Source organism: Rhynchophorus ferrugineus, unplaced genomic scaffold (assembly GCF_030347505.1).
Source record: "Rhynchophorus ferrugineus isolate W39M unplaced genomic scaffold, kcgeb_rfMv2 rfM1, whole genome shotgun sequence".
Classification (NCBI taxonomy): Eukaryota; Metazoa; Arthropoda; class Insecta; order Coleoptera; family Curculionidae; genus Rhynchophorus; species Rhynchophorus ferrugineus.
The window spans coordinates 25,928,342-25,941,654 of NW_027472580.1; the positions used below are offsets into that span (position 1 = coordinate 25,928,342).

At 31.5% G+C, this 13,313-nt stretch overlaps 1 protein-coding gene and 1 long non-coding RNA gene across 3 annotated transcripts in view; one reads left to right on the forward strand and one right to left on the reverse strand.

The window, feature by feature from the left end:
• Positions 1–13,313, reverse strand: part of Lis-1 (LisH and WD40 domain-containing Lis-1) — a 50,830-nt gene that overhangs the window by 30,394 nt on the left and 7,123 nt on the right. The window lies entirely within an intron of this gene.
• Positions 12,341–12,808, forward strand: LOC143206577 (uncharacterized). Its single transcript, XR_013008458.1, has 2 exons — positions 12,341–12,537; positions 12,598–12,808. It is a non-coding gene; the product is annotated as an uncharacterized LOC143206577 (long non-coding RNA).

Here is a 13,313-nt window from a genome sequence, read left to right on the forward strand (position 1 = left end):
ACTGGAGCCCAATCATTATCTCGGCCGATCTGCAGGGTGCACCGAGTACTGGCTATCGAGGTACGATTTTCAATGACAGATTCCTTTCACTTCACGCAAAGTACCAGAACGCGCGCCCGCGAACCGATGAACGGCAGGAAAAAAATCGTGAACATGAAACTCTTGACCCGCAATTAACAGTACCCGGGGCTCTCGGGGTACTACCATTGGCTCTTGGTGCGACCCAATAATGTTTTTCTATCGCTCTATCAGGCATGCAATCGCGGTGGTACCGTTAGCGTCGAGCAGGTACCGGAGCGTTTTTCACCATAAACCTTTGCGACCGGCTCGGTAGTACCACTTGCGTCGACGATTCCATGGGTTCGTGTGTTTATTAGAAAATATATTGGTAATAGAACGGTACCAGCACTATTACCTATTCGTTAACATATTAACAGTACCTTTAGGTTATTCAAAACATACCATTACAGTAGATATTTTATACCATTACATATATACAATTTTCTTAAATCTCAATTTTATATTGCATGTGAGAAAACTTCAGTATTACATAATTTCATCTACTTTTGACTTATTCCTAAATTATAGAAAAAGACAATATACAATACATTGTTTAATCATTATTTTTTAATACATCTTCTATTATATACGCATAGTACAATCTGCAAAATGAGTGCGAGACAAATACATCAGTATATATTTCCCAAAGTTAAATTAAATTAGACTACTTAAGGTAAAGTTAACAGTAATACTCGTGCACTATACATGTGGTTTGGTGCGTCAAGTCAAAATCTTGGATAACTTATATCCAATTGATTTCAAAGTCAATCAAATCTCTTTGATCTAACGTGATGTATCAATTATGAAAATAACCATTGTTTAATATGACAAAGTAATGTCAATAAATTTAAACGTTACTAATGATTAAGTGAATTTTTCGAATAATCTATTATATTCGATCCGAACAATTTTAAGATAATCATGTTAATATTAAAGTTTTGCGCATTAAAATAGGAATAGGTAACTGAAAGAAACATACAACCAATATACTATAAAATCATCAAGTTCCATTAGACCTGAACTGATGACATCCACTAAGTAATACAGAACATTTCAGATATAATATGTAATTTTAGATAAACTAATCCCTTACACATCTCAAGATCGTGATACAATTATCCTATATCCTATATAAAGCATGAAAAGCCTAATTTCAATTTGATTATTCTCAAATTTTATAGTAACGGTCCTCATTACATCAAAATTTGTAAAGAATACCGCGCCATACCAACATTGTTAAATAATTTATCAAAGAATGTAAGATTCCTTAACTGAATACCAAATATGTCAACTTGGCATTAATACATTGGCAAGAAAACTGCAATTTTGTAGCAAGAATGACAATAACTGACAACACTGACAATGACCATCGATATGTTAAGCTCTCATGAACATCGCTAAAACTTTAATTTAGGTGTACCGCAAACATACTTGGTATATTGATCGCATTTAGGCAGGTTATATAAATGATCCCTTTAAATCCATTCACGCTTACCGTAGCAGTTATGACGATCATATCTCTAGATAAGATCTAATTATAGTCACGCTCGCATCATATGGAAAATAAAAGGTTCACGTCACAGTAATCAGACGGGAAAAATAATTTCTAATCTAATAATGCGACAGCGAAATTTGTTTTACTATATTATTCGCAGCTGAGAGGCTAGTCAGGTATCTGTTAACAAATACAAAAACTTGTGTCAGCTCTCTTTACACACAACAAAAATATGCAGCGTAACACGTGCCAAAGCAGCTGGATTCTTTATAGTTCCATTCTACAATACTCAGTATAAATGAAAATGTTTATTATTGAAATAAAAATGTCGAGTTTTTAATTCTATTACTGACAAACACATGGTGCTCTACAAACATACTGAACAACTAGTATACAAAGGAAAATTATGTAAAATATTTTTGGCAAACGTACATTATATGCTGTAACAAACGTATGTCATAATATTTTTGGCAAACGTAGATCAGTTTTAGGATCTATTTGGGTTTATATTTACTTACAGATTATTATTATTAGTCCTAACATATTTATGGTTTTCAAACGTTTATTAAAACACATTTTTGGATGAAGCCACTGAATAATGGTACTCAGGCAGTGTTGGATATATTAAGCAGTACTTTAAAGGGTTCTGCGTACGACCTATGTGTGCGAAAGTTCTCAGCAAGACTTAAACTTATCTTGTACCTTGTGCCCATAAATTGTATAAGATACAATACCTTAATTTGCAGATGATTCTGACAGTTATACAGATCACCTTATAAAATACCTAACATTTTACAAACATGACATAAAATTATTAACACATACTAGTTTCTAATCTAAATCCTCAGTTTCACTCGTGATTAGTGCTAGTAATAGTTGTAAAATGAATTTATAGATAAATTATATTAGAATAAAAATACTTTTTGACTCAATAAAAAACTGACAGTAGGCAAAACCTCTTAATAATTAATAACCTAATGCAAATTATAAGCAAGTAAGATTAATTAAGAAACAATATTAGTTTTAACAGTGCCAAAATCGCGAGTAAACATATAAATGATGGCACTACATGTCACCCAACTAAGCAAATATTAATGGTTCTATACTGTAAGGGAAATTTAATACTCTTAAGACAATGTAATATATTACAGATAGTATTTAAATCGCATGTTTCTAATATCAATCTTATTTTGCTGCATTAAATGTTGTAACAAATAAAGGTTGGAACGTCACGCTTTTGAGTGTAAAAACGCTTAAGAAAAAGAGCTAAATGCTGCTTGAATCATTAAACTGAAAAAATCATAGAATGTAAGACTATGGAAATTACTTCCATCCTTTGAATAATAGATATATATTTAAAAAGACAAGGTATTCAGTCAAAATTAAACACAGCTAAAACAACAATTTACTCCTAGTATGACGTGTCAATTCATTGATCATGTCAATCTATTCGATCTATTAACCGACCTCATTTTGTCACTTGAAATATTTTTATGCTCCAAAAATCAATGAACCAAATTCTATTTTAACATACCATTAGCATCGAAGCGAATTATATCATAGATTATAAAATAAAACAAAAGCTACCAAACATGTGTTCCATCAAGCTTGACTAATGCAATGCATCCAATGCTTATATTCCCGGTTTGAAGCACGTACTGTCCAAAATAACATCTACCAAACCAAAAAAATGTAAAACAACATATAATTTTATTTGGGAAACCTGGATATAGTTTTAGCTCCTGTACAGAGACAGGTGTCCGTCTAGGAACTGAGACTAATTTATTAGATATTATTTGACAATAAAATAGCATGCTAAATGGAAATTAAACAACAATATTGTTTAACATTTACAATTTATCGGTCAATTGTTTTGACAACATAATGTATTCATAACAGAACCATTTACCTCATTAATTAAATGATGATGTATGTAATCCATTCTCGCATGTAAAAAATATGTCTTGTTATGGGAACTGAACAATGAAGCACATAGAAAGTACTCTCATTGTTTAAATGCATACATTACGCCGCGATACAACTAATGTTTCTGGTAAAATGACCTTTTAACGCAATAATTTATCACAGAAAATATCAATTTCGGAATAATATTTGATTATATGTTAGCATCTTTGTTCATGCTGTCTATAAGCTACAAATTACACATTAAATAAAATTAGTAGATGCAAAAATGCAAACAACCAACATGGTTTAATTAAAAACAGGCAAATTAGGTATTAACACATTTAGGGCTCGTAACAATTTGTTACTGTTAACCTATAACTATAAGACAATTGACGGTATATACGGTCACCGGCACCTCAACAATAGACCCAACGATGAGTTTTCTAGTAATTGTAACGATATTGGCGTGAAAGTAATATTTAATATAACTTAATCGTTGGACAACCATACTACTCTACATTTTGAAATAATTCAGCTGCTTAATCAATGAGAAATAACAAAAAAAAATGAGCTGAATTGTTGTTGAATCCGAGCAAGTGTCAAAAAAAGATTGTTGTTTTTTTTATTAGCCATCAACAAAGAAATGTGTTTTTTTGGTCAGTATCTCGATTTACTTAAATTCCATTTTATTATTTTAATTTGTTGTTTAATAAATAGTTACAAGAATAAAAGAGAACAAATCAAATTTAGATTTGTACGCTAGTAGAATTATATAATTATATTACGTAAAATGATTCTGAAAAACGATATTCTAATAATAGCATTTATAAAACATAATATATTCAATTTTACCGATAACTTCAGTTAACAGGTCAATTGAAAAGTTCCTGGCCTATCATAGTAAAACACATTTTTTTGACAAAATTAGTTTATTCAACATAATCCCCTTTAAGACTGACTTTGATTGGACTTCGGAGTGAAATGATGGAGCCATGTTTCATCCATTGTCACATATCGACACAAAAACTCGGGTTTATTAAGCTTCATCACCTTCAAGCAGTGCTCCGAATCATCAACTCGTCGTTGTTTTTGGTCAAAAGTGAGCTCGCGCGGCACCCACTTTGCACAGAGCTTTCCCATACCCAAATATTCTTGAATGATATGATGTACACGTTCAGTTGATATCTTTCAGTGTCTGCTATTTCATTCAATTTCAATTTACGGTCATTCAAAATCATTTTGTGGATTTTTTAAATGTTTTCGTAGGTAGCAACCTATTTTGGGCGTCCACTGCGTTCACCGTCTTTGGTGCTCATTTCACCACGTCTAAACATAGCATACCTTGATGGCTGATTTTCATGGGGCAGTGTCCGGAAACTCGGCATCAAGCCAAGTTTTTGCTTCAACTGTATTTTTTCCCTTCAAAAAGCAATATTTTATCAACACCCGAAATTCCATTTTATCCATTTTCAATCACACAAATAAATATCTATATATCCATATTTTTTCAGCATTCCTACGATGTTCGATTGGTAGAAATAGATATTTTCTTCGGGAACGATAGGTGACGAAGAATCAAGATAAATTTTGAAATTAAAAAAAAAATGCCACCTGACAGTCACCACCATTCAGTACATACGTTGAGGAATTGATAGTTAATGAAGATATTATGTTTGCAATGTGCGAACAACCAGAGGGCACCGGACCCATTCATTTTTCGAGGCGTGTAACAACTTCGAGATGCAAGAACGTCCATGCGTCCATAATTTTAAGCATTCAGGTGCGCACCGACGTTGGAAAGGCAGTTTTTGTGAGATACTATTCCGTTTTCTTGCACGGTTTCATTTAATTAGATATTTATTTATATAGTTCGGCGCGAACGAAAAGGCGCGTCAAAGGTCATGGGAACAAACGCCACTCCATCAAGTTTTGCGCGAACAATATTGTATAGAAACAACTGTATATCTTAATGAACTGGTTCACACGAAACAACGACTGAAAAGTTACTGAACTATTTAAAAATTTAAACAAAGGAAGGGGAAATATCAATTTATACATATAGACGTCAGCCCTAACACAATTTTTTTAAATGTACTACAATTATCAAAAGATACTAACGCCGGCTTGGTGGCGCAGTGGTGAAGGCGAAGGACTGTCCTACTGTTGCGATAGCCGCGGGTTCGAATCCTGCTGGGGCATGGTCGTAAATTTATGTTTGTGCTTCTTTAAATCAGTAGTATGCGTTTTCTTTAAAAAGTTTTATTATTTTTTGGTCACAATGTCCCCAAAATAATAATTTTTGATCGCTACGTAAAATATAATAAAACACTGATCTAAGAACTATTTAAAAAATCCGTTTAAAGACATTAACTCCCCTTTAACCTAATGTATGATACCTTGAAATTCTAAAAGATATTAAAAATTGATGCTAGTAATATAGGATATTTTCATTTTATTTTTAAAGTGCCATCTATAGATGAAACCAGGAACTTCTGCTGCAATATATGCATATGAGTATCACTTAAATACGGACGAGATAACAAAAAGAAAATTACATAAGACATCAGTACCATTTACATGCCGACAAACCACAGGCTCTTGTTTAAATAAATCCCGTGAGGTTGACAATTTAATACGCCACAATCGCAGTAGGCTCGAACAGATGCTTCGTGTCGGTAATTATACGCGGAGGTCCGGCAACAGCGCTTTGCTTTACCGGAGTAGCAGGTAATGGTAGAAAAAGAAGTCAGGCGGGTTGGCGATCTTCATTCCATTCTTTGTTTTTTATGCTTCCTGGTTGTCCTGTTCGTCGATAAGCGTGATTCCAGTTTGTTCATTCGTTATTTTTAATTTTTTTCTTTTCTTATTTTCATAATTAGTTTTTGTTGTATGCAAATTTTAAGTAAGTTCATAATTTTAAGACTGGAGAACCTTAATAGCGAAACAAAATTATTCAGGAGCTTAATTCATACCCAGTGATTGGAGTTGTGTTGTTTTTATTCAATTGCATAACATTTGAGAATAACTTCGTGAATTTCCCGCAACTATAGCATCTCACATTGGATATGCTTAATACAATCTTAATTTACAAATTAATGTATTACTATTGTTTTGTTATACTTGCATCAATACACAAGTAAGAATAATGCGGGATAAATACGCCAACATTCAGTTAAGAGTAACACCGACTTCCTGAGGGTTGCCCAGTAGCTATACCGCTTCCACGTTGATGTGATTTAGGAACCTTATTTCATATTTTAAGGCGAAATCTTGGATATTTTCGTATATCCTTTTGATTTCCTTCTGAATCTATTTGATATTTTAGTACAATCCCATTAGTCCCACCACCAAACAGGCTTTAAAATTAACTAACAAACCAATCTATCTACTCTTAGTTCAAACTGGGTCTATCTTCTGAATTAATTTTGGATCTGATCAGAACTGCATTTTGTTTAACGCGTTTTTTTCTTCGTGAAAAACTTTTAATGGAAAAAAGTTTAGCATTAGTGTGCAATATTAAGTTCACTACAGATATCTACATAAATATTGTTGAATAAAAAAAATTAATAAAACTTAAAAATAATGGCTTTGTAATAATAATATTGTATATCACTCATTAAGTTTTACTTTTGATTATACCTATTTTGCTGCAGTCCTAATAGTATATTTTTATCATCTTTCGAATAAATGTAATTTCGAACCAAAAATAAATGCTTACTTTTTCGGTTTAATTCAATTGAGTGTTATTGAATAAAAATATAAATTGAAATAAAAAATAACAGTTTCACAGTGGTTCATTTATTTTAAAAAATGAAAACATATTAACCATCAAAGTGTAGTATAATATTTAGCAATACCCAGCTTTTTTATTGTATTTCATACAAAACGCTTTTTGTGTCCCTGATAGCATAATACTCTTAAAACCAAGAAAGAACACAGGTACCGACCAAAATATAAACAGTTAGATAACTGACCTTTAAAATATTATATAAAAATAATCGCATCGATGGGAGTTTCGAATTAATTCTCACTTTCATTTTTATAATCATTTAGCATTTCAAATTTTTCATCTAACAACGTGTAACCGGAAGATAAAAAAAAAGCAACATTAACAATAAAAGGCGTTTTCAATACAATTTACCAAGTTAAATAAAAGTTTCTGCTCTGGTTCGCCGTAATGTTATTTAGCTTAATGATCGTGGTACGTGGCGACGTAATTGATGTTAAATTAGGCATTTTCTTTTTAACGAAAACAAATACTGTCTACATGAAAATATACCCAGTAATCGTTATCCGCCTTCCTAAAATAAATTAGGTTTTTGATTTAAATATTTATTCTATGCTCGTCGTTTCCAAAAGTTTCATTCAATGGTCATTTCACACAACTGTTGGAGTAATAACATAACATGAGCATACATCAAAATAAAATAAATTGTAAAATAAAATAGGAAATAATACCTAAAATTGTATATCAAAAGAAAAGTTACAACATAGAAATATAAATTATGAGAGACATTTGAGTTGTTGAAACATTCAGGCAATGTAAATATTCTATATCGAAAGAACAATGTATCTTTTGAGCCTATCCACGAATCGACCCACTATTTTGCTATGTTCGTAAGAAGTAAAGCGCTGCCCATACAGATCAGGACTTATATGTCGGAATAAGTAGTAATCAGAAGGTGCAAAGTCTGGAGAATAGGGCGGGTGGGGTAGCACTTCTCAACTATTCCAACTATGTTTTCATCGGCTTTGCAACATCTGGGCGGGCGTTGTCATACTGATGAATGACAATAGATATTTCTCAGTATGTATCAATAACCGAGATCATGTTGCTCTAAACTAGGGACACATAAAACGGTTACTACATTAAATTTTGGGCTACAGACTGACGAAACACATTTTCCTATTTATTTATTTTCTACAAAATTTTAAAAAGTTGGGCCTTTTACTAGCTGTGGGGTTTGTTATCAGCTTGAATTTATGAAGTGTTATCACCTGTGGTTGCATTTGGTGTTCATCGTATATTATGTGGATATATAGGTGTATATCTGCAAAAAAACAACCCCAACACGAAAATTAGCTACATGATCTGACTTGAAGATTTTTCATATGATCTCATTAATTCCGATGACGAGCTAAATATAGATAATAAATATCAGACCCCCTGATGAAATACGTCAATTAAATTGTTAAATTCTTGTAAAATATAAAATAAAAAACACGAAAGTAATGAGGTTTTTCTTCCAACATAAAAAGTATTTCGTTCTAAAAATGAATAACTCATATAAATGCACATTTTGAAAACGAAAGTTCGCCATTCTATAAAAATATAGAATAATCGACACACTCCCTGTCCAAGTGTTATTTGCTAACTGAATAAAGTTTCAAAATTCGAAACGCCTTAATACTTTTAACTGAATATTTTATCCTTTAAATTATATTCGACATCGTTCACTGTCTTCCTCATTTCGCTTAATTTAAATTCGACGACATTTCCTGCACATACATTAACATATTTTATGCATTCCAATTATGGCCCTCTTGATTTCGTTATGTTACCTTTACCTTATCTTCTTTTGTTATTTTCTTACGAACGATTTGTCTCGAATTATTTTAATTAAGTCATATGATGGCGTCCTGATGGCATAGTAGTTTTTTCTCATTTTTTTTTTCGTGTACGTTTCTTGGCGTACAATTAATATAATCAGTAATCTCACGAATTTAATGGCATAATTTAAATTGTTGCCGCACATAAAAACCATATTTATAACTTATTGCTAACACCGCGACCGATGCGATCGCTGAAATACCATATAGATGAATAGCAGCATTGCAGACGTAAATAATTGGACTGGACGTGAATCATCGTCCTTTCACACAAACATCAATCGATGACCTTTTGCACTTTTAGTTTAATTACATCCTATAATGTGTAGTGGTTGCATGATCACTCTGTTACGATGCAGACCCATTTATTATTTGTGTATATGTTTTACATGACATGTTTTTTACAGTTATATTTAGCATGGAGTGAATGGTGAACTTCTAAATTTCCTAAAATGTGTGCAGATAAGTCAGGAATGCTGACTCTTGGCAGTATGTTGCATCAAAATTGTTCGTCATAATGATAAATAAAAACGATTTCTGAAAAACGCTATGTTAATACACCTCGTTATAAAAACACAAAAGTGAGAGGACTCTGAAGGATAACTGAGTCCCTTCATAATCACGTTAAAACTGACTAAAAAAAATACCGAAACAATTATCAAATCAAAAGTCTTAATCTACGATATGCTTTGAAGATACAAAAACCAATTACATAAAAATCACTGCAAATTTGCGAATTTAAAACAAAATTGTGATTTTAAAATATCATTTTGTTTTCAGGAAGTAATGACCACAACATTTATGAAACTGATATACAATGAAAATATAATTACTTTTTTTCCTCTGTATAATAGTAATCCATTTCGCGTATTTTTTTTAATCAACCTAGTTAAACCTTAAAAGAGATCAATATCATAAAAAATGATATCATTTCAACAGGGCCGCTCCTTTGATATATTGAAAATAGTTGGAATTGTTAGTATTATAAACCACCTCCTTGATTGTGCAACTCATACCCGCCTATTTTTATATATCATCAATTATATCGCTACCGAGAATGTATTAAATATAAAACCCTATATTGGCATGAAAATTATTATAATGGAAGAATTCCAAAGTAAAGGTTTTTTATCCATTTATTTTTTGTCAAAAAAATTAAATTATACTTAAAATAGTCTCCTTAAAATTCTATATGGTAACTTTCATTGCCATGAAAGACAGGGTGATAATTTTAATGTTCTTTATCAATTCCATGTATATCCTTGTCAATGTCATTTATTGTGTCTAACCACAAAACATTGAAATATAGAATGGAAACTTAAATGTGCATACCCGTAACCATGTTCTCTGTGTACTGCCTCACCGCCAGAGGGCCGCCGATAAAAAGATTACAGATTTCTTTCTTTCGATTTGAATTATAAATGTCATAAAATATAACGTGAGCGTTTGTCAAGTGAATTTTCTAACCACAACATATAGAGACTCTATTCATAGAGAAATAGAGACAACATGCAGATGTCGCTACCTTTGACATATTACTTGTTTTATTCGCTATGCTAAGAACCGCGACGGACTCTGATTGGTTCATTTCGTTCTATGGTTTGTTTATTTTGTACACCATTTTCGAAGTGTCCTATGTAGAGAACAGTGTGGTTAGCTTTTTATAACGTTTATACCTTAAATTATAATTTTATTTTATTAGTATATACAAGTTGGTAGTTGAAATGCATTCTCGTTCTAGGAAGTGCTGTGTGCCCGGATGCACAGATAGTGAGGAAATGCATCATCGTTTCCCGTTAAAAAAGTACCCGGCGATCTTTAAGAAATTAGTAAACATTAAAAATTTTAAACTAGTTGGGTTAAACATGAAACACAATTTTTAAGATCGTTACCATCTCACATTATTGTGATACATTTAAACTTTCGTTTAAGTACTTATGAAGAATTTAGTGATGGTGAAAATAATACTACGAGCCCAGAATATGTACAAATGGAAGTGGATCAAAATCAAACTGACATAGAAGGTAAATTGAAGGAGTCAGTCACATTTCTGTTCATAATTTTTACCATTAATTTCTAAACTGTCTTACTATGTTTGTAGTGCCTATTTCCATCGTTCCAGGCCCACAACTAGGGTGTTCGAAGCAAGTAATATCGACATTTGAATAAACTCCAGAAGGTAATGATAAAGTTTGTATTTATTCATCCAGTATCCCCCTTTCTGCTCATTCTTACCGTTAATTATTTGACTCTATAACTTCAGTCCAGATGTTCCTTATAAGAGCAATCAAGTCTTACGTTGTACAGTTGGTACAGTAAGGTACATCTCAGGTTATTTAGTAAAACTTTTGAAAAAAGAAATTAAGTGATTTTTGTTTACATACAATTATAAATAAATAAAGTAGACCCACAAATTGAGACTAATTCTATAGAGGTAAGACAATATCTCGTGCCCTAGACTCCAACAAAATTGTTTTATTATACTGTCAGTAGGTCTTCGAGCTGTCTCATATTATTCAACAATTTTGCCACGTTGATAATATAACAAAATTTTTGTCAAATGTTTTTTAAAAAAAACCTTCAATTGTACATTCCATAATGATCTTTCGGATAAAATATTAAAAGTACTAACATGGTGTGCTATATATACTTTTGAGTATAACAGGTGGACAGAACATTAGAGGGAAAGACTCAAAGTTTGCTTTCAGTATAAGAAAACAAAAAGACAGAACTATGATAGATCCTATTAAATTGATGGCACTAAACAAAATATGAAAAAGGAAAGACGGAAGAGATAATTTTGATTTGCAATGCACTAAAGTTGTTTGCTTATAGTTTTATATATATATATATATATATATATATATATATATACATAATTATATTTTATAGATATATTTATATTTAATTGAATTTTATTTAATAAATTTATTTCAGAAAAAAAATTGTTTTTATTTAAATTTCATTGGTCAATTAAACATCACGTCAGGCTGTCGCGTGCCAAACATTACTAATGAGCCAATCAAATGTCTTCACAGTAAAATATTTTCCTTAATATAATGGATATTTAAATTAATTATTATTAAATTTAAATCATTTGAGTGGTCAATTATGCGCCCTCTGGACGTTGGGCAAAGCAAAACTTTGCGCCAGAGTCCCCTATTGAGTTGCATCTCTATTACTCTATGACTCTATTTCAATGTTTTATTTTTCATGTCAATGTTTTAATATTTCAATATTTTGTGGTTCTAACAAAATGCATCCTTTTACCAAGAGTTTCGCTGTAAGCCAGAAATGGCTTGATAAGGTAAACAATGATAAACTTATGGGGCTCTCTCAGCAGTATTTATATATGCCTATAAATGTTTACTCTTTGCATTTTACAGCAGAAGATTATAGACCCAAATGTGGCAGACCACTGTTTAACAAAGATACAGTTCCCAGTTGCAGCCTAAATAGTGCAAAAAGTATAATTTTTTTCAAAACAGATACATCAATACTTAAAATTATAATATGTCTCTATATAGATCATATAGAAATAGAGAAACATGTTTTAACTCCAGGCAGTCAGGAGTCATACAGCGCCAAAAAGTACAAGTAAGGGTGTGTAATATCTTTTTATTATTTTGTTCATTTTTATAATTTTTATTTTATAAAATCTAGATGTCAGATACTGCAGTTAATGTTACTCGATAAATTATGTTAGCACACTTATGTTACATAGTACTACAGAAGACAAAATTCATAATGATTAGGCCATTTCAGCAGGATAGTTCACAATTTTTTTTTTTTTGGAAATATTAGAAGCTATGGGATTAGAGAATTTCATCGATACCTGATCATTTCGTCTCCGCATTCAAAAGCCTCATTATCAACAATTTTTTCTCTCAAAGATCACCAGGAGCCAACTGTGAAGAGGATGTTCAGAAGGAGATTTGGATAACTTACGAGATTTTTTTACAAGCAACGTGGTAACTACAACAGCCTTCACATTATCATCCATAACTTCCATAACAGTTCCTACACGTTTTATTAAATATTATTAAAAAAATAGAAAGAAATATCAGAACATATATATCTGGTTTCATTGCCAGAAAAGTATTAAAATTAATTAAATGTGAAAGTTGTAGGGCAAAAATTCTGTATCGAAAAAGCGATACCGATACAGAATTTATTAAAGTTCAAGAAAATTATTTCAATTCATATGTTTTTAAAGCCATTTTTAGAATTTTTTATGTATTGC